This window comes from Triticum dicoccoides, chromosome 6B (assembly GCF_002162155.2).
Source record: "Triticum dicoccoides isolate Atlit2015 ecotype Zavitan chromosome 6B, WEW_v2.0, whole genome shotgun sequence".
In the NCBI taxonomy this organism is placed as follows: domain Eukaryota; kingdom Viridiplantae; phylum Streptophyta; class Magnoliopsida; order Poales; family Poaceae; genus Triticum; species Triticum dicoccoides.
Window position 1 is genome coordinate 461,889,582 of NC_041391.1, and position 9,991 is coordinate 461,899,572.

Here is a 9,991-nt window from a genome sequence, read left to right on the forward strand (position 1 = left end):
GAGACACTTTCCAGAACGTTCCAGACTCCGAAAAGGCATAGGTACGTGGTACGGTAAGTAAACCGACTCCAAAACAACTCTAATGGCAATTTTTATCAGTTTTGGATTATTTAAGAATTTTAGGAAGAAAGAAGTAGTCCGAAAGGGACACGAGGCTCCCACGAGAGAGGAGGCCCCCCCCTGTAAGGCGCGCCCCCCTGTCTCGTGGGCACCTCGTGTGCCTCCCAGACTCCGTTTTCTTGTATGTTACGTACTTTGGTCGGTAAAAATTCATTATATATACTCCCGAAGGTTTTGACCACCGTATCACGCAAATATCCTTTGTTTTCATTTCGAGCTGTCCTTGTTGCAGAATAAAGCAAGATGTCTTCTCAAGAGTCAGTTGGGGAGAGTCGGGTGTCTCACCCAACGCCAGGTCCCGGAGCAAATAGTGATGCTTATCACTTTGGACCATCAACGGAGGATGAGATGGAGGCTGATTTGAAAAGAATAGATGCCATGGAGGAGGATCAAGAAGTTACCTCTCGTCTCCGAGCAGAATTCACTATGGGGGAACTCCCTAGCCTGGCTGTCCCTACTTCGGTCACTCCTTCCAACTCTAGATTTATTTCTTATGAAACTATGAAAAAGAGTTTCTCTTGTTCTCCAGAAGCTATGCAGCATCCTTGGGTAAAAGGGGCTTTGTCCGTCACGGTCAAGCTCCGTAAACAAAATATGGACCTCAAACAACAAGTCAATAAGCTCGAGGAGGAGAACCGTATCCTAAAGGGCATCATCGCCAAGAAGATCGTAACACCTACCGTGAAGGAGAAATAATCACATGGATATGGGCACTCCCCTTGGCAACTGCCAAGCTTGGGGGAGGTGCCCCGGTATCGTATCACCATCACACTCCTATCTTTACTGCTCTATTTAATTCGATCCTTTTAGTAGTATCTTGATCTAGTAGTTTGAAGTTTTTGATATCAAGTAGTTTTGAGTTTTGCATTGTGATCTCTTTTTGTAATCGAGTCCGTGTGCTATCTATAATAAAGATTAGTGTTGATTCAAGGGCTTTGCTATGTTGCTATGATCTTGAGAAAGTAGAAAGAACAAAAGAGTTCATATTGATCTTATGGATAGTGATAACTTCACACATAGAAAGTATGAGGCATAAAAATTGTTGAGAGTTGATGAACATAGCCTTGGTCATCGTTGCAATTAATAGGAAGTGATAAGGAAAGAGGGGTTCAGATATAAATATATTATCTTGGACATCTTTTATGATTGTGAAGCACTCATTAAGTATGACATGCTAAAAGAGTTGATGTTGGACAAGGAAGACAACGTAATGGTTTATGTTTTCCGACATCTCGGTTAAATTATATCGTCATTGACCTTCCAAACATGTCGAGCTTGCCTTTCCCCCTCATGCTAGCCAAATTCCTTGCACTAAGTAGAGATACTACCTGTGCTTCCAAATATCCTCAAATCCAGTTTTGCCATGAGAGTCCACCATACCTACCTATGGATTGAGTAGGATCCTTCAAGTAAGTTGTCATCGGTGCAAGCAATAAAAATTGCTCTCTAAATATGTATGACTTATTAGTGCAGAGAAAATAAACTTTGTACGAACTTGTTGTGGAAGTAATAAAAGCGACGGACTGCATAATAAAGGTCCACATACAAGGGGCAATATAAAGTGACGTTCTTTTGCACTAAGACTTTATGCATCAACCCTAAACGCGCATGACAACCTCTGCTTCCCTCTGCGAAGGGCCTATCTTTTACTTTATGTTTTTACTTTATGCTTGAGTCAAGGTGATCCTCAACTTTCCCTTTTTCATTTTATCCTTTGGCAAGCTCCTCATGTTTGAAAGATCATGATACATATATCCAATTGGATGTAAGTTGGCATAGGTTATTATTGTTGAAATCACCTAAAGGTGAATACATTGGGAGGCAACACAAGAAGCCCCTATCTTTCTCAGTGTCCGGCTGAAACTCTATAACCACAAGTATTGCGTGAGTGTTAACAATTATGGGAGACTACGAGATAGTTGAGTATGTGAGCTTGTTGAAAAACTCTATTATTGACTCTTTCTGATGTTACGATAAATTGCAATTGCTTCAATGACTGTGATTATAGTTTGTTAGTTCCCAATGAAGTTTTTGAACCATACTTGACATTGTGAATTGCTTATTACTTGAACATAGGAAATCATATGACAAAAATCTATATATGTTGCTATTATTAGAATGGTCATGATGCCCTCATGTCCATATTTTATTTTTATCGACACCTCTATCTCTAAACATGTGGACATATTTTTTGATTTCGGCTTCCGCTTGAGGACAAGAGTCTAAGCTTGTGGGAGTTGATACGTCCATTTCACATCATGCTTTTATATCAATATTTATTGCAGTATGGGCTATTATTACACATTATATCTCAATACTTATGGCTATTCCCTCTTATTATACAAGGTTTACCATGAACAGGGGGAATGTCGGCAGCTGGAATTCTGGCTGGAAAAGGAGCAAACGTTGGAAACCTATTTTGCACAACTCCAAAAGTCCTGAAACTCCACGAAACAACTTTTTGGATTTAATAAGAATTTATGAGCAAAAGAAATAGGCCAGGGGGACCACACCCTGTCCACGAGACGGGGTGCGCCCCCCCTCCAGTAGGGCACGACCTCCTATCTCGTGGGTCCCCTGGTGGGCCTCCGGCGTCCATCTTCTGCTATATCATCACTTTTACCCTGGAAAAAATTGGGGGCAAGCTTATGGGACGAAACTCCACCGCCAAGAGGAGGAACCTTGGCGGAATCAATCTAGGGCTCTGGCGGAGCTGTTCTGCCAGGGACACTTCCCTCCGGGAGGGGGAAATCATCACCAATATCATCACCAATGATCCTCTCATCGAGAGCTGGTCAATCTCCATCAACATCTTCACCAGCACCATCTCCTCTCAAAACCCTAGTTCATCTCTTGTATCCAATCTTGTATCAAAACCACAAATTAGTACCTGTGGGTCGCTAGTAGTGTTGATTACTCCTTGTAGTTGATGTTATTTGCTTTACTTGGTGGAAGATCATATGTTCAGATCCTTTATGCATATTATTACCCCTCTGATTATGAACATGAATATGCTTTGTGAGTAGTTACGTTTGTTCCTGACGACATGGGTGAAGTCTTGCTATTAGTAGTCATGTGAATTTGGTATTCGTTCGATATTTTGATGAGATGTATGTTGTCTTTCCTCTAGTGGTATTATGTGAACGTCGACTACATGACACTTCACCATTATTTGGGCCTAGAGGAATGCATAGGGAAGTAATAAGTAGATGATGGGTTGCTAGAGTGACAGAAGCTTAAACCCTAGTTTATGCGTTGCTTCGTTAGGGGTTGATATGGACCCATATGTTTAATCTTGTGGTTAGGTTTACCTTAATACTCCTTTTCGTAGTTGTGGATGCTTGCAATAGGGGTTAATCATAAGTGGGATGCTTGTCCAAGTTAGGGCAGTACCCAAGTACCGGTCCACCCACATATCAAATTATCAAAGTACCGAACGAGAATCTTATGAACGTGATGAAAACTAGCTTGACGATAATTACCAATGTGTCCTCGGGAGCTCCTTCTTCATTATTAGAATTTGTCCAGGCTTATCCTTTGCTACATAAAGGATTGGGCCACCTTGCTGCACTTTATTTACTTTATTTACTTTTTGCTCATTACTATTTATCTTATCACAAAACTATCTATCACCTACTATTTCAGTTCTTGCAGAGAAAACCTTACTGAAAACCGCTTATCATTTCCTTCTGATCCTCATTGGGTTCGACACTCTTACTTATCAAAAGGACTACGATAGATCCCCTATACTTGTGGGTCATCACAATGCGTGGCACATACTTTAAACCATGAGGCCCAAGTTCAATGGCCCACTTGGCGACTCGTCCTGTCGCTTCTCTGTTCTCAATTATATCTCCCAAAGGAGAAGAACTAACCACAGTGATGGGGTGGCCTAGGAAATATTGCTTAAGCTTCCGGCTTGCCATGAACACCCCATAAACGAGCTTCTGCCAATGGGGATACCGTTGCTTGGACTCGATAAGTACCTCACTGATGTAGTAAACCGGCCGCTGAACCGGATGCTCCCTGCCAGCCTCCTTGCGCTCCACAATGATGGCCACGCTAACAGCGCGTGTATTAGAAGCCACATATAACAATAAAGGCTCCTTATCAATGGGAGCAGCAAGAACCGGTGGCTCAGCCAACTGTCTCTTCAAATCTTCGAAGGCAGCATTGGCAACGTCACTCCAGACAAAATTATTTGTCTTCATCATCATCTGATACAGTGGTATGGCCTTTTCACCTAACCGGCTTAAAGCAGCGATACGACCTGCCAAACGCTGAACATCATTGATACACGCCAGCTTAGCCAGAGAGGTGATGGTCTTGATCTTCTCCGGGTTAGCCTCGATGCCCCTGTTCGAAACTAGAAAACCCAAAAGCTTGCCTGCAGGCACGCCAAAAACACACTTGCCCGGGTTAAGCATCATCTTGTAGACCCGAAGATTGCCAAAGGTTTCCTAGATCATCTATCAAGGTCTCCTTCTCTCTGGATTTTACCACAATGTCGTCTACATAAGCATGAACATTGCACCCAATCTGACTGTGAAGACAATTCATCACACACCGCTGGTAAGTCGCCTGGGCACTCTTAAGCCTGAAAGGCATAAATACATCGCAGAAGGATCCAAGCGGAGTAATGAACACCATCTTCTCCTGGTCCTTAACTGCCATCTTGATCTGATGATAACCAGGGTAAGCATCCAAAAAGCTCAAATGCTCGCAACCCGCTGTAGCATCAATGATTTGATTAATAACAGGGAGAGCAAAGGGATCAACTGGACAAGCCTTGTTTAAATTCGTGTAGTCCACACACATACGCCAAGTGCCATTTTTCTTAAGCACAAGCACCGGGTTAGCCAACCACTCTAGATGAAAAACTTCAATGATGAACCCCGCTGCTAAGAGCCGGTCTACCTCCTCTCCAATGGCTTTACGCCTCTCCTCATTGAAACGTCGAAGAAATTGCTTAACCGGCTTAAACTATGGATCAATATTGAGAGTGTGCTCAGCGAGTTCTCTCGGTACACCTGGCATGTTAGAAGGTTTCCATGCAAAGATGTCTCGGTTCTCATGGATGAACTCGATGAGCGCGCTTTCCTATTTGGGATCCAAATTAGCACTGATACTGAACTGTTTGGATGAGTCGCCTGGAACAAAGTCAACAAGCTTAGTATCATCGGCCGACTTAAACTTCATAACCGGCTCGTGCTCTGTGGTTGGCTTTTTCAAAGACACCATATCTGCCGGATCAACATTGTCCTTGTAGAACTTCAACTCTTCTGTTGCACAGACCGACTCAGCATAAGCCGCGTCGTCTTCTTCACATTCCAAGGCTACCTTCCGGCTTCCAGGCACCGTGATGGTTCCCTTATGACCCGGCATCTTGAGCTGCAAATACACATAACACGGCCGTGCCATGAACTTGGCATAAGCCGGCCGCCCAAAAAAAGCATGATATGGGCTCTTGATCTTGACTACTTCAAACGTCAATTTCTTGGCCCTAGAGTCATATCCATCCCCAAAGGCTACCTCCAATTCGATCTTACCGACTGTATATGCCGACTTACCAGGCACGACACCATGGAAAATAGTGTTGGACTGCTTAAGGCTTTTATCAGTTAACCCCATGCGACGGAAGGTCTCATAAGAGAGGATGTTGATGCTGCTGCCTCCATCCATGAGTACCTTGGTGAATTTATATCCACCAACCAGAGGGGCCACCACTAAGGCTAAGTGACCCGGATTATCAACCCAGGTAGGGTGATCTTCCCTACTCCATAGAATAGGCTGCTCAGACCATCTCAAATAACGAGGAACTGCCAGCTCAACAGCATTCACAGCCCTCTTATGAAGCTTCTGGTCTTGTTTGCACAAACTGGTGGTAAATACATGATATTGTCCACTATTCAGCAGCTTTGGATGGCTCTGGTATCCTCCCTGCTGTTGTTGCTGCTGCTGACCACCCTGGCCAGATTGCTGATTATAACTACCTGGATTGCCTTGAGAATTTTGAAAGTTGGGATTTGAACCGCCGCCCAGGCCATGAAAACCGCCGCCACCTGAGCCGCCGCCCTGCCCATTGTTATCATTGAACATGTTGGAATTTTTGAAAGCCTTCATGATTGTACAGTCCTTCCATAGATGAGTAGCCGGCTTCTGTTGTGTGTCGTGCCTTGGACAGGGCTCATTCAGTAACTGCTCAAGTGTGGGGCTTGATCCGCCAGACCGGGGAGGTGGTCTCCCATTACGCCATTGGTTTTTACCCTGCGCGTTAGTGTTAGCCACAAACTCCAAACTACCATCAGCCTTACGTTTATTACCTCCTTGATTTGTCGGGTTATGCTGAGGGCCCTTGCTGTTGTCGTTCTTCTTTCCCTTCCCTGTCTTTTCATCATCAGACTCGGGATCCTTGGTACTATCAGAATCGGCGTACTTGACCAGAGCCGCCATTAGTGTACCCATATCATTACAATCGCGCTTGAGCCACCCCAGCTTTTGTTTCAGAGGCAAAACCCGGCAATTTTTCTCCAACATTAAGACTGTAGAGCCAGCATCCATCTTATCAGACGAATGTATTATGGCCTTAACCCGGCGCACCCAATGGGTTGTAGACTCGCCCTCCTCCTGCTTGCAATTCGTCAAATCCACAATTGACATGGGCTGCTTGCACGTATCCTTGAAATTCTGGACGAACCGGGCTTTTAGCTCCGCCCATGAACTGATTGAATTAGGTGCTAGGCCTTTCAACCAAGTGCGGGCGATCCCATCCAACATCATGGTAAAGTACTTGGCGATCGCAGCATCACTGACCTCAAATAACTCCATAGCCATCTCGTAAATGTCAATCCATGCCCTGGGCTGTAAGTTGGCCATGTAGTTCGGCACCTTCCTAGGTCCCTTAAAATCCTTGGGAAAATGCTCATTACGTAGAGCCGGCACTAGAAAGGGGACACCTCCGGTCCTGGTGGCCACACCTGCCTCGATAGAAGTCGTCGGATAAACCGGATGCGGCTGGTAAGCCGTTAGTTGAGACGCCTGCTCAGCCGCCTGCTGAGCCGCCCACTCAGCCTCTTGACGTATTCTGTCTTGATCTACCAAGTTAAAGGCTCCATGGCGTGTCGGGTCATGCCCACCTGGCTGGTTATGGCACTGGACGTTGCTTGAAATGGCCGCTGAATCCATGTGCCTGCTATAACTTGGGCTTCAGCTTGGACGAGGTGTTGAATGAATCTTGTCCCGGCTGTACGAGTACACCTCCTGTTGTGCTAAAGTTTTCTGAAAAAGTTCCCTGACCCGGCGGGTTTCAACCGCTGCTGGAGAATCACCATCAATTGGGAGAGCTGCCAGTCGTGCCGTCGCCGCGATCATGTTCTCCAACGGGTTAGAATAGTGACCCGGCGGTGTTGGTACATACTGAGGTGGAGCAGTATTCACGCGGGGACGCCCCATTACCTACGGATGAACCGGCGCCCCGACCCCGGGTTGCAACCCCATCTGCCTCAGCACGCGGGGAGAGCCACGGCGGGTTACTGGGCCCTGCCCCAGGTGTGTGAAAGAGGTTTCGAGGATCATAAACCGAAGGGAGTCGAGACTGAGTCTTCTGATATCTTCTCCTCATGACCTCATTAGGCACGTTCTGATCTTGCGTGAGCTGGAAAGTCTGTGCCTGAATCCGCTGAGCCTGAGCATCCAGAGCCGCCCGCTCTGCAGTTATCCTGACATCTTCCGCTGCTAGGTCTTCCTTAGCCTGCACCATATCCAATTATAACTACGCCACTTCCGCATCATGTCGATCTTGATCCACCGGGTTGACCATGGTTGTTAACAAAGCGGTCATCTTATCAGTGAGATCCATCAACACCTGAGCCGGCGAGCGCTCAGGGCCTCCTGCCCTGGCTGCTGCTGACCCGGAGGTTATGGACGCCATAGTTGTGGAGTCTTGGATAGGTTGTGTGTCGGCCATGAAGATTCCGACCCTGCTCGACGGCTCGAGGTAATCCGGAATACTGCTGCCATCGGAACAGCCCCCAAGCCCGCCGTCTTGCAGTTGATACAATGAATCTGTCTCACCTATGGATGACTCACCATCAGAGTAGATGGCCGTCTTACCGTCAGATGTAGATCCTTCAGAGAGCCCTCCGTGGATGCATCCCACGAAGGCACGCTTCTCAGCAGGCGGAGCCCGAGCGAGTCTCGCACGCTGAGCCGTCTCGACGAGGTCTGTGCAGATGTCCGACTCAGGGCCCGGCTCGCCGATCTTGCCGATGAAGATGTGAATTCTGCCGAAGGGGACCCGGTACGCGTACTCAATTGAGCCGGCGTCGGGGCCCCAGCCTGCATCGTCAATGTAGAGCTTGCCGCGATGACTCTTGGTCATCCGGCCCACAGCGTATCCCTTGAGCCCTTCAAAGCTGCCCTTCAAGAACTCAAATCCACCGTGCACTGGCCCCATGGTGGGCGCCAACTTTCGTGGAATTGTCACGGCAGATGTCCTAGTGAAAGGACTTAGTCATGGAGCCATCGCAACTAGGAAGCTTAAAGGGGTTAACCGGGACAAAGGACACGAGGTTTATACTGGTTCGGCCCCTTACGGTGAAGGTAAAAGCCTATGATCTAGTTTTTAGTGGGATTGCTTATGTTTCGATAACCAGAGAGCGAATCGCTTGACCTAGCTCTCGTGTTGATGTTACTTGTCCTGAACCGCCGCCGGGCCGTCCCTTTATAAACAAAGGTCGACGCCCTGCGGCACACAGAATCCCGGCCGGCTCATAAATAGTGTCCGGCTCAGTCTCTTAACTATTCTTGCCTTACAATACAAGTCACGCATACATGGCGGTTTATCACTACGGGCCTTAAGTCGCCTCTGGGCCTTGGGCCCTTAACTAAAGCGCCATCTAAGTCAAGAATATTTGCAAGTATAACCGGGCCCCTCCTGGGCGGGTCATACCAATAGTTATATCCCCAACACAATCTATATCATAAAATGCCAAAAATATATTTATCTTATCATACTATCTCTATCAGATCTCACTTTCGCAAGTAGCCGTGAAGGGATTGGCAACCCCTTTATTGCGTTGGTTGTGAGTTCTTGTTTGTTTGTGTAGGTGCGTGGGACTTCTGAGGAGCCTCCTACTGGATTGATACCTTGGTTCTCAAAAACTGAGGGAAATACTTATGTTACTATTGCTGCATCACCCTTTCCTCTTCAAGGAAAACCGACGCAAGCTCAAGACGTAGCACACAACAATATTAGTCCATTGGGGATAGGACGGTAATCTCGCATATACCGAATATTTGCCGACGAGAGTTTGTTTTTGGCGCCCACCATGTATGAATCAGGGAGGGAGTCGATTTCGGCCGAGGAGACACTATGTTTTGGCGCCCACCGTGTATGAATCTGGATGGGAGGTGGTTATGTCATGTTTGAGTGAAATTACAAACCTACCCCTATCGAAACATATAGAAATCAAGCCGATAGGCTTTGCTTGTCAGGGATAGGCAGTAATTTCCATCTCGCAGATTTTGGTTTTGGGCGGTTACTGCGACTTTCCCCGCTTCGTTCAAACTTTTTTAGAGCAAGAGTGCATGTTTACCGTGCCAACTCAATTCGAATCCAGTTTGTATTCTATTTTTGTTCGGGCAGGATCCATTTTCGATTGGAATAAAATTCTATATACAACATTTTATATATATATACTTTCAAAAGCACAACACCCTTTATACATAAATATGGTTTACAAATGGCATGATCTCAGATTCATAAGGTTGTATCCATCTTAATTTGGATTTCCAAATATTTGAAACTACTTTATGCTGAAATCCAATGTATGCATTCCTCGCTAACTGTCTCCAATTAATGTGTGTTTCA